Source organism: Calidris pugnax, unplaced genomic scaffold (assembly GCF_001431845.1).
Source record: "Calidris pugnax isolate Ruff unplaced genomic scaffold, ASM143184v1 scaffold125, whole genome shotgun sequence".
NCBI classification, from domain to species: domain Eukaryota; kingdom Metazoa; phylum Chordata; class Aves; order Charadriiformes; family Scolopacidae; genus Calidris; species Calidris pugnax.
The window spans coordinates 492,508-511,723 of record NW_015090906.1 but is presented as its reverse complement, the minus strand read 5'-3'; the positions used below and the strand labels follow the sequence as shown (position 1 = coordinate 511,723).

General features: G+C 49.3%; 1 protein-coding gene across 8 annotated transcripts in view; it reads right to left on the bottom strand.

Moving 5' to 3' along the window:
- FRMD4A (FERM domain containing 4A) overlaps positions 1-19,216 on the bottom strand; it is a 410,059-nt gene that overhangs the window by 144,290 nt on the left and 246,553 nt on the right. Inside the window, exon 1 of one of the 8 annotated variants that reach the window (XM_014949102.1) lies at positions 12,471-12,708. The exons of the other annotated variants lie outside the window; for them this stretch is intronic. The gene's annotated coding sequence lies outside the window, so the exon portion shown is untranslated. Of the gene's footprint in view, positions 1-12,470; positions 12,709-19,216 lie in introns of those variants that run through there. 8 annotated transcript variants of the gene reach the window in all.

Below are 19,216 nucleotides of genomic sequence, written 5' to 3'. Positions count from 1 at the left end.
TATCCATCTTCGCTGTAACTCCAAATGTTGTCTCGGAGAATCCTATAAACAGCCCGTGATACAGCCCAAAAACCCGCACCACGCTCACTAATCCCCGCGCTCCCGTCACTCATGTCACTAAATTATCAGCAACTGCCCACAGAACTGCTCCATCCAACACAAACAGCCAAGGCGAGGGGAGGAAACGGCTCCAAAGGGAACCTTTCCCTTTCAAAATGAAAAAAAACCCTCCTGGTGAAAGCACCGTCATACTAAATAACTCAAAAGGCACCAAATGCAAATGCTATTTACAGTGGCAGTTCTATAAATATCCGCGGCACGTTTCATTAGCCAAGGAGCGCAGAAATAAAGAGGAATACGGCGTATTCGCCCATGATTCAAATCAGAAAGTATAACTGGAGGCAGAATATTTCCTAAATGCTCCCTGCCTGTATGGGAGGCAATTACTGTGCTGAATACACAAAAATCTGTGTCGCTTTGCCCGCCGTTTGGACAGACCCGCTGAAAGGAGATAGGGAGAGATGACAGACCGCTGATTACAATAAACTACTAGATTAAACATCCTGCTCCCACTTGACCACCTCTTACTGCCTTCTCATCCTGGCAACTCCTGAGCTTGTTGGGAGAGAGAGAGAGAGAGAGGGAGGGGGGAAAAGCAGTGTGTTTTCCATGTCTGCACAGTTTATTTTGTCCATGTGGCAGCACTTCACTTTGCTGAATCGGGGCTGGTTGAGCAAAAGGCTGTCTGTCGCACTGACCAGCACTGTCTCCTGGCTTGTCTGCATCCATCTGTCATCTCCTGTCCTACACTCATACTTCACCACCCTGGAGGAATGGTCTATCTTTCTTTTTTTATGCCATGTGTTCGCGGAGCATCCTCCCCATCAACAGCTAATAAATAATACCGGTGGTGACTGGGATGAGGATTGGCTGCAAGATAGTGTGTGAAGAGCTGAGGCACATGGCCCATCCTTGGGTGGGCACCTGGGAAGAGGGAACATGGCCACAGCCGGCTCTGTGTGTGGTGGGAAGGGGACCAGCCCTGGGAGGGCAGCTGGGGAGCAGGCAAGTCTCTGCCCATAGAGACATGCTGGTGAGCATGTCACTGTGGTTTGCAGCACTGCTCAAGCCAACTTGTTTTCCAGGTCCAACGCCCTCATTCACACTCCCTTCCCCTGCCCTTCCCCTTCAGACTGGCTGACATCCACCTGAGACCCGGTCTGGAAGCTCTCAGGATGGGGAAACAGTCAGGAGAAACTGTTATTTCTGAAGATAGGCCTCATTTCTACCATTTATTTCCATGACTTGTTCCTAAACCAATAGTGGAAAGTTTGGCCTGTAATTATTTTTTCAAGAGGGAGAAAAATCATTTTAATTTGGCACAAGGCTCCTGGCATAGGAAGCATAGGTCTATATAGCCTGCCCTGCCTGCAAAGGTCAGCCACCCAATACGGAACATGGGCTGAGCTTTTTGAAATAATCCAATACAGAAGTACTAGGATTTCTCACAACGATGTATAGGAACCCATTGAACAACATTTCTGTCATTCAAATTTGTTCATGTGATGATTTTTTCAACTGAAAATGCTATTTGGTGTTCTGGAGCAGGAGAAATTAGTTGTAAGACAGTTGTTTATTCCCTAGGAAGGGTATTCCATCAGTATCCTCAGGAATCTGCCCTCTTCTAGCCATATTTCTGTAGGAGAATTAAGATGTTGCATATTCAAAGAAACAGGAACATCCTTTTTAGCATTCCCTTTCAAGGGAACTTGGTGGCAAATGGAGCTTTGGAGCTGAGAAGATGGGCCCAGGAAAGATGCTGTAGATATGGATAATGGAGATGTAACGAGAAGTAACCAGACCCCAGCTTCTAATGCAACATGGGTTTCCCTGTTACAGAAGTGCTCTGAGGCTTTGGGAAATACATTCACAGTCCATCACTGGATTGAATGGCCAGAAAATGCATGCTGACAATGATGCAGCATCTTCCAAAAGTTTGGTAGGACTGGAGGAATGTATAGTGTGCAAGCCCTTTGGCCTTTCCTGTGAGCCTCTTTATCCTACCCCTTGACAAATCAATGTCCTTACCCATAGACTAGGGAATTAAGATGAAATTGCTGAAACCATGGTTACAGATACAGCTCTTAAAAACCTCTCCTGTCCTGCGGGAAGGGAGTGCTGCCTTCCGTTGGAGGACCTTGATGTTACTCATCGCGTCGGGGATCTGCACAGGGGATGTCTTTAGGAGGGGTTGCATCAAGTGTTGCCACCGTGTCCGCGAATGGTCATTCGTCAGGAGAGGAAAAAAACCAGCTTCATTAATTAGAAAGCAAGAGTCCTCCTTGAGAAAGGAGGTGGGACGGTGTCAGCCACGGTGTCACCCCGGCGGAAGCACGCCACGAAAGGCACGACCCAGCCATTGTGTCGATGCCGACAGGGAGCGATGGGATAAAAATTAAGGCAAGTTAAAGGCTGAGTGACCTGGTGACTTCCCTGTTTTGTCTTGAGATCTGACAAAAGAGTTCCTGGTCTGCCCGGGGGCTCCTCGCTTCCTCCGTGCCGCGCTCTCCAGCCTTGCTTGGGCATCACCCAGGGACATCTGCACAGGTTATTTCTCATGCTTCCTCTAAACAGCGCTCAGCAAAAATGCTCTGATTCAGCAAAGCACATAGCCATGTCCATAAATCCCTTTTATTTCAGTGTGACATAAGCAAGTGTTTAAGTGGCTTACTGTATCAGGGCTGAAATGAAAAACCGTCTCCCACGGTCCTTAAGTCCATTTACAACATCAAGCAATAACTCTCAGGCGAACTTTAAAGCCGGGAATGCCGCGTCTTAACCTCAAAACACTTGGTGCTTGAGCCATGTAGTTAGAATTAAATCTAATTCCGATGCCGCATTTTAAACCAACCAGGGTATTACCCGGCAGACGCCTAAATCACCGCTCTGAGAGCGGCTGAGCCTCGGAGGACTGATTTTAGTTATATCCTGAGATAAGAAAGTCCTTTCCTGGAGAGGCCGGCTTCCTCACGAGAATGGAGGTTGTGCTGGTTTGTGTCACGTATTGTTTTCTCTCTCAAAAATAATACAGATCTAAATCTTTTCAAGTACAAAGGGAAGCAGAACATCTCGCGTCCTCCCTGCTTTCTGGTGTTGATGCAGGAGGAGAGGGCATTCCCGATGCATACTTTTCACTGCGTTTGATTCTTCAGCCTTCGTAACTCTTTCCATTCCTTTTCTTGGCCAGAAAATAAACCAGTTGCCAGCTTAAAAATATACCATCTTCCAAGCATCATCCCTTCTATTTACAAGGCAGGAGTGGAGGGTGTAGGAGATTTGAGATGGTTGGTCAGGGCACGCGCGGAACTCTGGAGCTGAGGCTGACCACAGGGAGGTGACACAGTTCTCAGTATTATTTATCATTTTCAGTCTAGAGGATTCACTGGCCACAAATGTCGTAATCCTTGCAGACTTGCAACCCCTTCTGGACTTGGGAAAAGTGTGTCTTGATAAACCTTGACTCAGCCGGTCAGTTCTGCAGGTGGTTCAACGTGGCCACCTGCTTCAGGCCAACTATTTTAGGTCAAGAACTTGCCAGAGCTCTTATAACCTTGCTTCACACTGGGATCCTATAGCTATTTATCTCCTCAGCTTTTACCTGGGAAGCTTGTGTTGCTCCTACAGCATTTCTGCATGTGCAACGTATTGGCTGCACCCAGCAATGGGTAAGGGCTGTGCAGGGAATAAATAATAAATAAATAACCGTGCAACTGAGGTGGCTCTCTCCCTCTGTCTCGGGGCTCTTCCCTGTGGTCAGTGCTTTCGTGCAGACAAGTTTTAATTGAGTCAGGGGATGGGATTCCCATCCTCTCCTGCCGGACTTTCCTGCACAGCCTCCTAGACCTGGTACACCAGCTCCTGCCTGGAGCTGACCACAAGCCCTGGTGAGAGAGGAGGGCCCCAGAGCTGCTCTGCCCTCCATGGCTCCTCGCGGAGCAGACACTGAGCTGTTCACACCGAGCACTAAGGAGCAGCTTTGGGTGCAGTGAAACCACTCGATCCATGTGAAACCATTGCAACCAGAGGTGTTGCATCCTATGGGATGAAGAAGGCGGGTGGCTAGGGCAGCCTTCGGCCTCATCCCACCTTACAGACTTCGGGACTATTCATCTGTACTATGCTACTTATCCAAAGTAATGCCCAAAGGCTGCAAAAGTGCCACTATAACCAAAAAACATAGCAAAAAATAAGCCCTCTCACACCTACGTTGGTAAGATGAAAGGTAGACTATCTTCCTTGCTGCAGGTTTCCCAGTTAAAACCCCAGATAACTTGCCCTGTACGTAAACTTCTCCTGGGCTAACTCAGCTCAGCCAGACTGTGTGAAGAACATCTTTATTTTGTGAGCTTTTCTTCCACACCCCCACCCCCAACTCCCATGTGGGATGAACTTATTTTCTAGAAAATAATCACTTTAAGGCAAGTTCAGTAGTTTCGTCCCATGTTTGCACATTATATACAGGCGCCGTGATCCATCATTTGGGCTTCCAGTCCCTAACGCAGCCCAAAGAAATAAATATCAATGGCAGAACTAAAATGGGATGCTCAGAGGGAAAGGGGATGAATGATCTTTGGTGTCTTTGCCCAAGGACAAGCAGCAGGGTCCTGGGAGGGGTCCTTTCATCAGCTTTCGAGCTTAGCTGTGCTTCAAGAAAACCGTGATATATCTTGAGAGGGTCTTGCTTCCCCTGGAAGATCTCCATATTTATTCTGTTCACTATGCACAAGGGACACAGCGTCATCTAAGGGAAAAGGATCTAAATTATCCACCAGGCCAATCCTTTACCAATGAGGGACTCCGCAGCCTTTTATAAGTCACATCAACCTCTCTGCGGGGACTCCTGGTCACCTCCTGGTTCATTCCCTGCTATGTACTGCAGCAAGCACCATGAATCATCATCAGAACAACCATGTGGCACTAAAGCGCATAGCAATAGAGTGTTATTATTATTTTCTCCAAAGATGTTAGAATGTCTGTTAATCTCTCCTACGTCTGACTTTTAATTCCTTGTAAACATACATAAAAATGTAATTTTTTGGTACAGTTTCACACTTCAAACATGGCATATTTTCAGCAAACTGTTCCAGATATCACTCTTCGTGCATGCAGACGGGGTGGTAATTACATGAGAGCATCCAAGTCTTCTGGGAAAACATTTGCAGGAGGTTTGGTTTAGTTATAGAGGAGAACAGGACGATTTATTTGCTACTGAAATTAGTGCGATTTGTTGGAGACAAAAAAATCAATATAGGTTCATAGGAAGATGACCAAAGTGACCCAAGGCAGTGGAAGCAGTAGTATGTGTGAAATATTTTTAAAGGACAAATTAAGATTTAAGGCTCAAAGTGTCCTTTTAGCGCTCGTTGAATGTTTTGTACCTACAGTATCACCACATTCAGAGGTGTGAGTGGTGATCGCCCTGATCAATGGAGCCGAGGCACTGGGCAGTGCATCACTCAAATACTCTGCAACAGAGCGGGTCAATAGATAGCACTGAGCAGTGTTACATATAACACATAATAGAAAACACACTTGGAAAAGCCATTCCAGATGTGAAAAAAAAATGTAAAATTTTAATCTGTACACACAAGCGGGTTGGTTGTTGTTTTGGGTTTTTTTTCCCTTCTTGTTTTGAATAACACTCTAAGAACTGATACGCTTCCAGTGGAAAAATATGTCACCAGGTTGTTTCCAGCCACTGCTAATCAGCGGGTTTGACATACTTCTGATGTTGAGAGCCAGGGCTACGGCTGGTACCCAGGCTGGGCAGCCGCCAGCAGGGCTGCCTGAGCTGCAGCAGCTGATGGGGTCAGTGCTGGGGGGACATTGTCCCCCCGATGGGGTTTCACAGGAAGGACGGGGCGAGATGAGGAGCACATTCGAATGATGAGCAGCTGACTCATCCTCAGAGACGCAGGTGTTTTTAGAAACAGGTCCTGTTCACAAAAATCTGGTTTGGCCATTTCTGCTCCTGCTTTGTTTGCTGAGCAGTGCAGAGCTGGGGCTGTAGGACTGGGACATCTCCTAGGAGCTCTGCTTACACACCTAGACAGGTGGGAAGCACAAAAGCATCCTACTTATTTTCCCTTGTCCTGATAGCTCCTGATGCTGAGCACCTGAGCATCTAGTGAAGACTAGAGGTAAGACTAGCCCCACTCAGGGCTCAAGCAGGGAAAACTGCCTCCAGGACACACAACCTGTGCTTTTATACTCCTGTTCATCTTCTGTGTAATGCCAGGATTTTGCATCGCCTCTATTGAGAACATTTTGGCTATTGGTGCAGCAAAACCAGGTCCTCTTTGCATGAGGACACCTCACAACATAATAAATACGGACATGCTGTAACCTCTGCACAGGAGGAACCTGGAATAAGCACCTCGACTTGAGCCTGACTTTGTACAAGACATCTCTGCCTTTTAAGGGCCAGGGAAGGATGGTTGTTTCTGGAAGAAAAACACGGCAGCTCTTTAATACCGTGCAGAATCGATGCAGAAGAGTTAAGGATGGGAAGCGAACAGGGAACAGCCTGACGCAACGTCTGCAAACTCAGCAGCTGGATCCGATACCCCCGAGCCCTATGCTCCCAGGATTCAATACCCAATTTGGAGCAGCCTTCTGCCACGTCCGCAATCGGCTGTGCCAGCGAGAGGGGACTGAGAGAGCGAGGACACAGCCCAGCACTTTTACATTTGAAGATTCCACCCCTCCCGGCCCCAGAATCACCATTGCCACCCCCAGAGCATTTCCAAAAGCATCTTCCATGGTGCAACAAAAAGGCAAAGCAGGCTCAGTGCTTCCCTCCAGCTCTTCCTGGTCTTGGAGAGGCACAAGTCTCCTTCCACCCATCCCCACCACCTCCTGCAGCACAAGTCCAGGTGACACCTTCCATGGCTGTATCATAGAATCATAGAATCACATGGGGTTGGAAGGGACATCCAGAGACCATCTAGTCCAACCCCCCTGCCAGAGCAGGTCCACCCAGAGCAGGTTGCACAGGAATGTGTCCAGGTGGGTTTGAATGTCTCCAGAGATGGAGACTCCACTACCTCCCTGGGCAGCCTATTCCAGTGCTCTGCCACCCTCAAAGTCAAGAAGTTTCTCCTCATGTTTAAGTGGAACTTCTTATATTCACGTTTGTGCCCATTTCCTCTTGTCCCATCCCTGGGCACCACTGAAAAAAGACCAGCCCCATCCTCCTGACACCCTCCCTTTAAGTATTTGTAAGCATTGATCAGATCCCCCCTCAGTCTTCTCCAGACTAAAAAGATCCAAGTCCCTCAGCCTCTCCTTGTAAGGGAGATGCTCCAGGCCCCTCATCATCTTTGTAGCCCTCTGCTGTACCCTCTCTAGCAGTTCCCTGTCCTTCTTGAACTGGGGAGCCCAGAACTGGTCCCAGTGCTCCAGATGGAGTCTCACCAAGGCAGAGCAGAGGGGCAGGATGACCTCTCTCAACCTGCTGGCCACACTCTTCCTGATGCACCTCAGGATGCCATTGGCCTTCTTGGCCACAAGGGCATATTGCTGGCTCATGGTCATCCTATTGTCCACCAGGACTGCCAGGTCTTTTTCCTCAGAGCTGCTCTCCAGCAGGTCAGCCCCCAACCTGTACTGGTGCTTGGGGTTATTTCTCCCTGGTGCAGCACCTACACTTGAAGTAATGAGGGTGTCTGATGGTACACAAGCACACATTCAGCAGCCATGTGTGGAGATGGTGGGCTATCCGGGGATAGCCAGGAGAGATACCATCCATGCAGAGCAAGGACAAAGCCAATTTTTCAAGGTGGAAAGAGCTCAATCTGTGCTCCCCTTTCTTTGTGCTGTGTTTCCAAGCTGCTCCCTTGAGGCAGCAGCTTCCCACCCCTGGTTTGTCCTGCATAAAGCTGGTGTGGAAGTGGTGGGGTCAGCAAAGCCCTTCCCGGCACAAAATGTTTCAGCTGGGATGGAGGGGACGCCAACAGCGCCTGCAGCGTGTGTGGTAGGGCTGCACCCACGTTCGATCCCACGCGGTCGGGAAACCCAAACAAGGGTGGATTTATTTTGGTTAGGAGATCTGGGAACTTCTAAGAAGAACAACAACAAAAAAAATAATAACAAAAATTAATCTAAACACAGAGCCTGAGCCTTGCGGGTTGGCAAGCCCAACAGCCATTGTCAAAATGTTACATGTCACACGTGGAAGCGTAAGCACAAAGGATTCCTGGAGCCAAAATGGGAATATCAACCTCTTTTCAGTTTCTCTCCTTCCTAGGAGATTTTCAGCAGACCCCTTTACATGAATGTAAGTTAAAAAAAGGGTCAACTCCCATCCCTTTTTTATGCCCTCAAGGACTTTTCCCAAAGATTACTGCACTAGGTCACACCACATCCCACCGGTGCAGATATAGGGTGAAAAGGGCATTTTTCTACCCACTAGTGGTCTTTTCTTGGGGATGGGAGACAGTAACTGTTTAAACGCCCTGTGGAAACATCACACAGCAGCTCAGCACAAGAGCAGAAGGATGGTGTGTCTGCCAGGAAAGAAGTCATAGGGGTTTTAAGCAAGAGCATCATTAGCTGCACTGGAAATCAGATGGTCCCCACTCCTCTGGTTTCCTTTGTGCTTTAAGGCTGGGCAAGTCCCATCCCACCCCACGGAGATGCCTCCAGGGTATCTGGCACCACACATGGGGCCACAGAGAAGTGTAACAGAACCATGGAGCAGGGATTCACTGGGACTTCTTATTTTGACAGGCTGCTTGCTGGAGCCAGATGTAGATAAGGAGTAAACCTCCAGGCTCCCATCAACCTGCAAGTAGGTGGAGTGCAAAGGTGACTTGGAGCAGAGGGAGGCAGGATCAAACCCTACGTGTCTGCGATTCATCAACATGAAAGTGCTCCCAGAAGCTCAGAGCTGATCAAACATCTGGCCAGGGCATCTCCTCAGTGTCAGATCAGAGATAAAAGCACTCAAAGTCATTTTTGGTCCTTGATAGGATTCATTTCCAGAGCAGGAAACAGGAGCTCCAACTCACCGTGCAGCCTTGGAAAATTGTTTGTGGCTTTCTAGGAAATGGCACATATTGAGATTTCCAGGAGGGCTGGGGGTTAAGTTGTTAAAAGTCTGGGAGAAGGAAAGTTATCAGGGAATGTTGTCAGCTGCAGTGGTCCCCAAGGCCATGCTGGGAAATCCACTGTGGGCTTAGGGAGCTGTGTAGCCTGGGAGAAGCCAGGACAAACTGGGATTTGGAGCTGGAGGAGGCTTGCAAGCAATTCCACCACAGCTTAACCTTGTCAGACCTTGCTGCCTGCTGGGTTGCCATGCCTTGATTGTACTGGGGCCACTGGAAGGAGCAATCCAGCAAGGATGACTGGACACTGGAGTTCCCAGTGACCTTGGGATCCCTTGGGCACCCAAACTCACCCCAACCTGCCATGAAGCTTGGGGATCCTAGGGAGCCACCGTCACCTGCTCTTACAGCTTACCCTGCAGCACTGCCTCCCCCCAGCCCCCAAGAGATGGGGCATTTATGGGGTGGCTCCTGGCTAGAAGCAGGTTTTGGGTGCAGCTCAGAGGCACAGGAACACTGACTGCCTCAAACCTAGAGTGTTTTGAATGAAAGACACCCAAGGTCCCTGAGAGTTGGACATGTTGAACATGTCCCCAGGAGTTGAGCATGGCCCCAACCCTTACCAGCAGCCTTTACTTGTCCCAGCGGTCCAGCTGGCTCCTGCTTAGCTCACAAGAAGTGGGTCATACCGCGCCTTACTGAGTCTTCAGGGACTAAGCCCTGACCCCAAATTTGCTTGGCATTGGATCAACACACTCCTTTTAGACCTTCCCTGTGTGTCTCACCCTTCTTGCATTGCATGACCCTTCCTTCTCCTTCACAGTCCTACCAGACTAGGACTTGAGACTTCAGTCACACCCCAGCCCCTTTCAAATTCTCCCTCATACAGCTTTTTCTCCCTCCTCCATACCACAGAGTTTTACTTTGCCTTCGCTGTCTGTTAAGCTGCATCCAAACCTTCTGCTGCTATCCACACAGCAAGCAAACAGTAGCAACAAAGGGGATATGTATGACTCTAACTACCTCTGATACCTAGGACTAGACTCTGTGACTTGGGAAGTCTTTCCCAGTCGGATGTCCCTCCTAACAACACCTGACGCACTAACCAAAGCTCTTGACTTGACTAAACAACTTGACACGATCTCAACGGAAGACGCTCTCTGTGCCAGCTGATGCTGCATTGCCCTGTGGCCCTGAGTGACCCCATGCTATGACCACAGGTATCACCAAATATTGACTTGCATTTTTAATACAATAACCAGTTCAGACGCATGGTGACGTCTGTGCCAGCTGATGCTGCATTGCCCTGTGGCCCTGAGTGACCCCATGCTATGACCACAGGTATCACCAAATATTGACTTGCATTTTTAATGCAATAACCAGTTCAGATGCACGGTGACAGGACAACCAGAAACCACCTACCAGGAGAAATGGGTAGCTTGCCCCAACAGGTTGCCAAAAGGTTCAGTAGTGTACAGTAGTGGCTCAAATAATGGCAGAGATCCCATATTTCTACCCTGGGTGCTTAAAGCAAAAATTCACCTAAGAATGAACATTTATATATGCATAAATCCACATGCACCCCACTGGTGCATTTATCCCCACTGTGGGACTTGATTTGGTTGGGGCTAGTCGTGGTCTGAGTGATCAATGCCAACTCCTTCTGCCTGTTTGGTCCTCAGAGAGATACAGTTGACTTTAGCAGCAGTGCGAGGTGGTGCTGAGCTGAAGACCCTTCAAAATACCCCTTCTCATTACAAGGAGCAATATACTCTTAGCTCCCTGTGGCTTCTGCTGCAGCCCCCCTTGCTCAGCACCCCATGAGCAGCTCTCCCTCTGCAGCACCTGGCACCGGTACTTAAAATCACCTTAAAAATATTAATATTTGGAAGAGGACAAGCCATGGGTAACTTATGCCTGGAAGATCAAGATGAGCAGCTCTGAGCCCCCAAGCCAAGCTGGTGCACCATCGCCCGGCCAGGGTTAGCATCGTGGGTTCAAGTTAGCGTGCAATGCGGGCAGCAGCCCTCCTGCCGGGCCCTCTGCCATCACCACGAGGAGAAAGGGGATCAATCCCATAGTTTTAGCTCCGCCGAGATCTCTCAGGTGCCTGGCAGGCAATTCTAGGCAGGGAAAATGGCACAGAACACCCACACCGGTCACGGCTCCCTCCGTGCATGGGCAAGGGATGCTCATCAGACCCCAGGGGATGATCTAGAGGGGTGCCGAGTCCAAGACACCCCGATGTCCATCTGGCACTGGGAAGAGCTGGGATTCAGCCTCTCTTGGTACCCAAGGCACTGGGAAAGCCCAGTTCTGCCGTGCCCGTGAAGTGCAGCGCGCAGGCACAGGCACCACACCCCCTTCCCGGTGGAAACGGCCAGCGGTGATGGGTTTTTTTGGGGTTTTTTGGTTTTTTTTTTTGTTCAGGACAACGTTTTAAAACCTGAAACCCAACCAACAAGCTGGGAGTTCAGCTTTCCCCGTGACCTGACTTGCCTGGGAGAAGGAGATTTGCGAGCTCGCTCCCGCATCTGTGTGTGTGTTGTGCTGCTTAAACCGCTGCCGGAGCTATTATTAGAAACAATTGTCTCTCCTGGAAATTTTATATAGAGGCTTGAAACAACTTTTCTCATGCCCTCCCCAGCAGCGAGCCGGGCTAACAATGCTGCCGAGAAACCCTCCTTTAGGAGAAGCATGTCTGCAAGGCGTGCAGATACACCCAGGCAGGCACAGTTTGGAAAGAGAGCTGTTTATTTCCCTTTTCTAGCCCTGGATCTGTAGCAACTTTTCTACCCCTGGTTTAGGAAAAGGTGCAGAGGGGAAAGAAAAAACAGGCTGGGGGGGGGGAGGGGAGAGGGGGGCTTTACCCTTTGCGAAGCCCCCAGCTCTGCATTAAACTTGCTGCAGCCATTTGGAAAGGGAAGGAGCAGTCCATCTTAGCAGTCAGTGGGGACAGGCATCCAGATTGCTGGGGAACGGGGAGGAGGGGGGGTGAAGGGGAGGGGGGAGAAGAAGAGAAATCACAGCACCCGTGTCTCTCCCCCCACACCCTCTCCTTCCCTCTAGTGCAAAAAAAACCCCACAAACCCCAGCCGCTGAGCTCGTCTCCCTTGCTCGCCCACCAAATTGAGGATTTGGGGGTGGATTTTTTTTCTGGTAAAGGCTAGAAAAAGCAGATGCTGCCCACATTTCTCTCCGTTTGAGATAAATGGAGGGAGGGGGGCGTGGAGCAACCCGCAGACTGCGGCTGGGCTTTCCCCGCGGGGGCCGGGGCTGGAAGGGGAGCCCCAGCCCGCCTCGCCTCGCCTCGCCAGACAAAGACACCCCCCTCCACCACCATCCCCCCCACACACCCTTTACCTTCTCCTCCCGCTCCCTCGGAGGCTCCGGCGGCCCCTCAGCTCCGAGCCCGGGACCAGAGCATCCCCGCCGCACCAGCGTCGCCAGGCCGCGGTTCTACCGCACCGCATCCATCGCCCGCCTCTCGCCGCTGGGATGCGCGGAGCCGCCGCGGCCCTTCCCTCCGCTCCCGGCGGGCTCCCCGGGCGGTCCTAGGGCGGTCCCATGCTCCCTGCCGGGATGCCGTAACCCTCCTTTTTTTCCCCCCCCTTCTTCCTCCTCCTCTTCTTCTTCTTCTTCTTCCCCTTTCCCCGCCTGCCCGGCCCCCGGCTCCCGGCTCCTTGCGCGGCCGCCGCCGCGCTGCGAGGCTGCGAGATTGGAGGGAGGAGGAGGAGGAGGAGGAGGGGGAGGAAGGAGGAGGGAGGAGGGCAGCGAGCAGCAGTTGGCGCTGGGTCATGTGAAACAGATGAACCCGGCTGGGGCCTGCCAACATCTGGGCTCCCCCTCGCCTCTGGGAGGAGGATGAAGGGATGGAAGGACGGAGGGAGGAAGGGTGCGGGGATGGGGGGGTATTCACCCCCACCCCCCGACCCACGCGCGCACACCTTGAAATGATAATGGAGAGGGGAGAGAGCAGAGGGGATGCTTGCTCCCAGTGCTCACACAGCCCTGGCAGGGAGGAAGAGGAGGGTAGCGAGGGCCCCAGGCACCCATGGAGCTGGGCAGGCAGAGCATCTCCTGCCAGGCTGTGGCCCTGGTGCTGTGGGGGGCACCCTCCCGGGGTGGGGAGGCACCCTCCCTTCTCCTAGTGATTTTCTCCCCTCCTTGGGGGGGGCCTGGAATTTTCCTCCCAGGACCTGGCTGGAGGAGGACACAACTTGTGATGGTGTAAATGTGCACACACCAGCAGAGGATGCTGCCTGGGAATAAAGCATCTTTACAGACTGCACTAGCAGTAGCCCTCGTGCAAGGGTATAACTATGAAATAATTAGATCATTCAAGAAGGACAAAACGTGTGAGCCTCCAAACAGTGCTGAGTTTTTTTGGTTTAAGCAAGCGCAGTGAGAAGCACCCACACTACAACACCTGACTTACTGCTGCTGCTTTGTGTCCCCGTCAGCAATTTCTTTCTGGGACTGGGCTTATTCCTACCAGGTGAAATCCTAAGGTTGGGGTTGTGCCACCCTCTGGCACAGGCTGGTCAGGAAGAGGTCAGCTTTGGGAGGGGAAGTGTGGAGCTGAGTCCTTTCCTTCACTTGACATTTATGCCGCTGCGAGTCTGCTGATGGTGATGATGGAGCTGGGGCTTACATGGGATATAGGAAATTTCCTCTTTGCCCTGGAGGAAGATGACAAAGTCACTCTCCCAACATGGTGGTGAAGGAGCTGGATGCCTGATTGTATCTTGGAATGTTTCTGGGTTTGATCTGCTGTCAGAGTGAAAGCCAAGACCATGCCAGCATGGAGATGCCATGAGCCCTGATGTCTCTTCCTCTGCAACAGGGTTTTGGGGGGCCAGTGGGCTGCGAAGTACTTTTGGGTGCAATAGGCAAACAGTAGAGCATGAACACAGTTTCCTCTCCTGTCTATAAGAGTACAGATAGTATAAAAATGGAGGTGCTTGTGCAGCCACAGGAGGCTCACTCATCCCTCTTACTCCACCCAAGGGGCTGGCTTTGATCAAGGACATAAATATAGAGGTAGTTCTGGCCTCTGGCTGCTGGGGGTTAAGAGTAAGTGGCTGAGGTGGCCCAGCTCTGCTCTGGAGGTGATCCCAATGTCAGGACATAGTGGCAAGAGGCAGCAAAGGTACCCATCTCTGCCCCACAAAAAGCAGAGGGACCATGACTACATTGCAAAGGTAAAGACTGGGGTTTTCAGGGTGCATCTAACCCATGTCTAGATCTAGTTGCTGAGGTACCCACACAGCCGTACAACCACCAAAACACAAACTTCAAAACTTCCTGAAATGTTAAACTCATAATTTCAGAGAGGGGTAAAACTTCAAGTTGCCTCCTAAATTCTGTTTTTCTCTTTTCCTTCGATGGAGGTTACAACTTATCTCAAGCAGCTTCTGCCACCTTTAGTGGTGGTAGTGAAGAACATGTAAGCCTGCCCAGAACCAGCAATTTAAAAATCACCTTCCCAGGCTGACTTTCACTAGAATAGGAGGCAAAGCTGCTTCAAAGATGCTCTCACCATGCAGGTGCCTGCTTGTGCTTGTTGCTCTATAGAAATATGCCAAGGCAACAGTCTTTGCCCTTGGGGTCGGATGGTCCTTCAGCTGGCAAAGCCTCAAGGCCATTTCCCCACCCATCGCTGCACGGCACATGATGCCCTTGGAGGGAACTCGTCCTCTCCTGGCAGGATCTGTCTCCAAACCCAGAGCAGAGCCAGGGTGTGGTGCAGCATTATTCAGCTGGTGATAAAAGAGCTTGCCTGGTGGAAGCCTCTAATTGGAAAGTAATTTGTTTCACGCATAGCAGCAAAACCTGGAAAGTAGGGATGACTCTGCCCAGAATTGCGATTTTCGACTTTCACTGCAAGTATGGAGAGTTCTGCTAGACTTAGCTTGAGATTAAAGGCTCTAGCAACAGTCCGGTGTGCATTATTCAGCTGGTGATAAAAGAGCTTGCCTGGTGGAAGCCTCTAATTGGAAAGTAATTTGTTTCACGCATAGCAGCAAAACCTGGAAAGTAGGGATGACTCTGCCCAGAATTGCGATTTTCGACTTTCACTGCAAGTATGGAGAGTTCTGCTAGACTTAGCTTGAGATTACAGGCTCCTAGCAACAGTCCGGTGTCCTCCTTTGGCACAAAGCTTGGATAAATGGACATGGGTTTTGGACTAGTCTGGAGGCAGCAAGAAAACATCTTTTCTCATGCCCCATGTCGGTGGGGCTGTCTACCAGAGATGCCTAAAGAGCACCCCATCACTGTGTGATCCTAATGGCGTCCTCCAACATCTTTGGGGCATCAATTGGTTTGTGTCACAGGGAAGGACCCGAGTCACAGACCAACTGGCTGACAGGAGACATGTCATGGAAACTGTCTGGGCTAGAAATGGATGGGGAGCTCCTTGTAGAGGCTCAACACCTCTGCAGCCTTTGAGCTCCACCACACAGAAAGAGAGACTGCATCGTCATACCTGTGAAACCACAAGCTGCATCCTCCTCAGATCCCTTGTAAGACATGACCACCCAAGACAACATGCACAACAACCCCCAAAATGAAGTGCACTATGGTTTGTTACAACAGCTTAAATTTTTCTGCAATGGTGGGAGACATTCCTGCTGCATTTCCTTAACTCTCTAATGTGAGATGCAACATTTGTAATAAAAATAAACTACTGGTCTGAGCGAAGATATCCTCTAGGTATCTGATGGAGCTAATAAAGAACTTGGTGTCTCTGCCCATGGCAGGGGGGTTGGAACTAGATGATCTTTAAGGTCCCTTTCAACTCTAACCATTCTATGATTCTATGATTCTATGAACTTAGAAATGGAGTCTGCTTCTTATAACATGGAAAGACATTGTCCCTGCCAGGAGCTGATCATGAAAGATCAACCAGAAAGTGTTGCTTTCACTCAGAACTGGACAAGGAATTTGTTCCAAATCTTCTCACTAGTTTGTTACACACCTCCTTCCCTGAAACATCAGATCTGGGCTGATTCCCTGGTAGCAGGGTGGCAGCCTGAGCTACAAGCACAGTGGGGTGGAAAAGAGGGTCTGTGGAGGATATAGACCAAACTTTGAAGAACCTTTAATTTGGGGTCTATAAACAGAGAGCAACAGAAGGTCTCAGAGTGGCTGCAGACCTTAATACTAAGAAAACCTATCCAGGGTGGAAAAGTGAGAAATGCCATCCCCAGAAAAGCTTCCAAGGGGAAAACCACGCTTTTGGGATCCTTATCCTTCCTTCCAGCCTTGCCCACTTCGGGTAAATCAGTGAGCTGGGGCAGCAGAGGATGTTAAAGAGCCTCCTGGATGAAGAGTAACCCTTGTCTGCAGGTACGTGGCACCGCTTGCAGAGCTCTGCAGCCTCAGCTCACCGAGCCCTGCAGCACTCCCTTGATGTGGAGGAGAGCTGCCAGCCTCGTTTCACAGATGGGCAAACACAAGAGTGCAGAATGGCACTGGGGGCTGGTCGATGCGTGGGAAATTGAGCTAATAAACTGGGGGGCACCACCCCGTGGGGCGGGTTATACACTGCTGGGCATACAGCCGCCTATGTCCATACTTGGGACAGCTTTGGATGGCTGCTTATGTGCTGGCAGAGATGTGAGGTCACCAAGAGTGGGACCACTAATCCAAAAAGACACCAAAGGGTGATGGCGCATCGTAATGCTCACTGCTGGCTCAGTGAAACAGCTGCCTAAGACCCCAGCAGCTCGATTAAAACCTGCAGAATTATTGCAATGCAGAGGCAATACCTTCTGCCTCCCAGAGTTAGTTCTCCCCTTCTTCCTCTCCTGGACATGCATGCTGCATTTCAGATTTCCTCAACAGCATCCTTCTAGGACAAAAACCCAACCTCATGTGCATTCCTTTCTAAAATTTCTAGTTATATTTCAGCAGCATTAGCAAGAGTCCTTTTCTTCAAGGAGCTTCTGTAATTTCACAGGGTCTCTGAAGTTGTCAATACCCAAACAATACGGCCCGGTAAGAAGCATTTAGTGTGGAGGCAGCAAAGCTGCTGCCATTGCAATGATTAGAAGCAGGTGATAGCTTTGTCTTTTCCGAGCTGTTTTGTATGATAACAAATCCCCAAAAGAGAACAGTAACCCAAATATTTAGCTTTGACATACACATACACTCCAGCGAGCAGATGCCTCTGCGCCACAATAACAACACACTGATTCCTTTTTGTTGGTTCCTGATAACAAAGCAAAGAAGAAACACCATGGCCTTGTGCTGGAGAACTCTTGTTGACAATTCATTTCCACTCTCATTAGCAAAGATTAAAGTATCAAAATACTTTACAGGGAACGTGGTGATAGGACCGTGGGTGCCATCAAAATGTGTGAGCTCTTACATGAACATTTCTAGTATTCTCAGAAAAGCATAATGAATATTGTCTATCCCAGAACTGCATTAATTAGCACAAATGGGTTGGAGGAGACATCATGTCATGAAGTAATATTCACACTTACACAACGATTTGCATCCATAAGTGGTGCAGTGCTTCACAGAATTCAATGTCACCATCCTGTATGGTACAACTGAAACCCATAGAAAGTGAGAGAAATGCTTTCAAAGAATATTTAGGATTTGCTGAAGGTATCTAACTGCCTGCCTCCCTGTGGGAAGTGTTTAAGGGCCTGAATCCCATTGATTGCACAACGCTTAACTCAAAATATTTGAGAGGCAATAAAAGATTTATAAGCCCCAAAACTTAGAAAGCAACACAGACCTAAGAAACTTGGGAACTGAAATCCATTTTCAGAGATGATATAATCCGTTAGGCACATGAATCTCACTGTAAATCAATGCAGCTGACTTCTTCTAACCATGACAAGAGTCAGCCTAGATGCCTCTGCGCCACAATAACAACACACTGATTCCTTTTTGTTGGTTCCTGATAACAAAGCAAAGAAGAAACACCATGGCCTTGTGCTGGAGAACTCTTGTTGACAATTCATTTCCACTCTCATTAGCAAAGATTAAAGTATCAAAATACTTTACAGGGAACGTGGTGATAGGACCGTGGGTGCCATCAAAATGTGTGAGCTCTTACATGAACATTTCTAGTATTCTCAGAAAAGCATAATGAATATTGTCTATCCCAGAACTGCATTAATTAGCACAAATGGGTTGGAGGAGACATCATGTCATGAAGTAATATTCACACTTACACAACGATTTGCATCCATAAGTGGTGCAGTGCTTTACAGAAGTCAATGTCACTACCCTGTATGGTACAACTGAAACCCGTGGAAAGTGAGGGAAACGCTTTCAAAGAATATTTAGGATTTGCTGAAGGTATCTAACTGCCTGCCTCCCTGTGGGAAGTGTTTAAGGGCCTGAATCCCATTGATTGCACAACGCTTAACTCAAAATATTTGAGAGGCAATAAAAGATTTATAAGCCCCAAAACTTAGAAAGCAACACAGACCTAAGAAACTTGGGAACTGAAATCCATTTTCAGAGATGATATAATCCGTTAGGCACATGAATCTCACTGTAAATCAATGCAGCTGACTTCTTCTAACCATGACAAGAGTCAGCCAGCCCTAGTCTGTGGCTAGCCTATGGGTTAATATACCTGATTCCTCTGAAGTTCATGGTATAGCACTGTCTTGTCTGCTCATAAGTTCTGATGAAGGCTGGATGGAGAAGAAACAAGCAGCCTCACCTCTGTTCAGCTGACACAATCTGTGTCCTCCATACAACAAATATGCCTCAATGATGGGAAGTAGAAAAAGGACTGACATGACCCAGCTGGTCACCCAAGCCACCTGGTTGCCCTCACCCACTTCTATGCACTAGGGCAAGCAAGAGAGAGACAGAAGGTTGCGTGTACCACTGCCAAACCTGTCCCCATCACCTCATTTTCCCTCTATAACAGGTTGGGATGAACTGTGTCCTTGAGCTGATTCATGCTGAGAACTTTGGAAACCAGGTGGAAACCACAGGGATCTCATTCAGAAATGTAAAATGCAATTACTCAGGAGCAGGACCTGACTCACATAACTGGATCCTGACCTGCAAACAATTTAGGGAATAGAGGACATGCAATACCAACTGTCAGGGTGCAGTGTACTTCG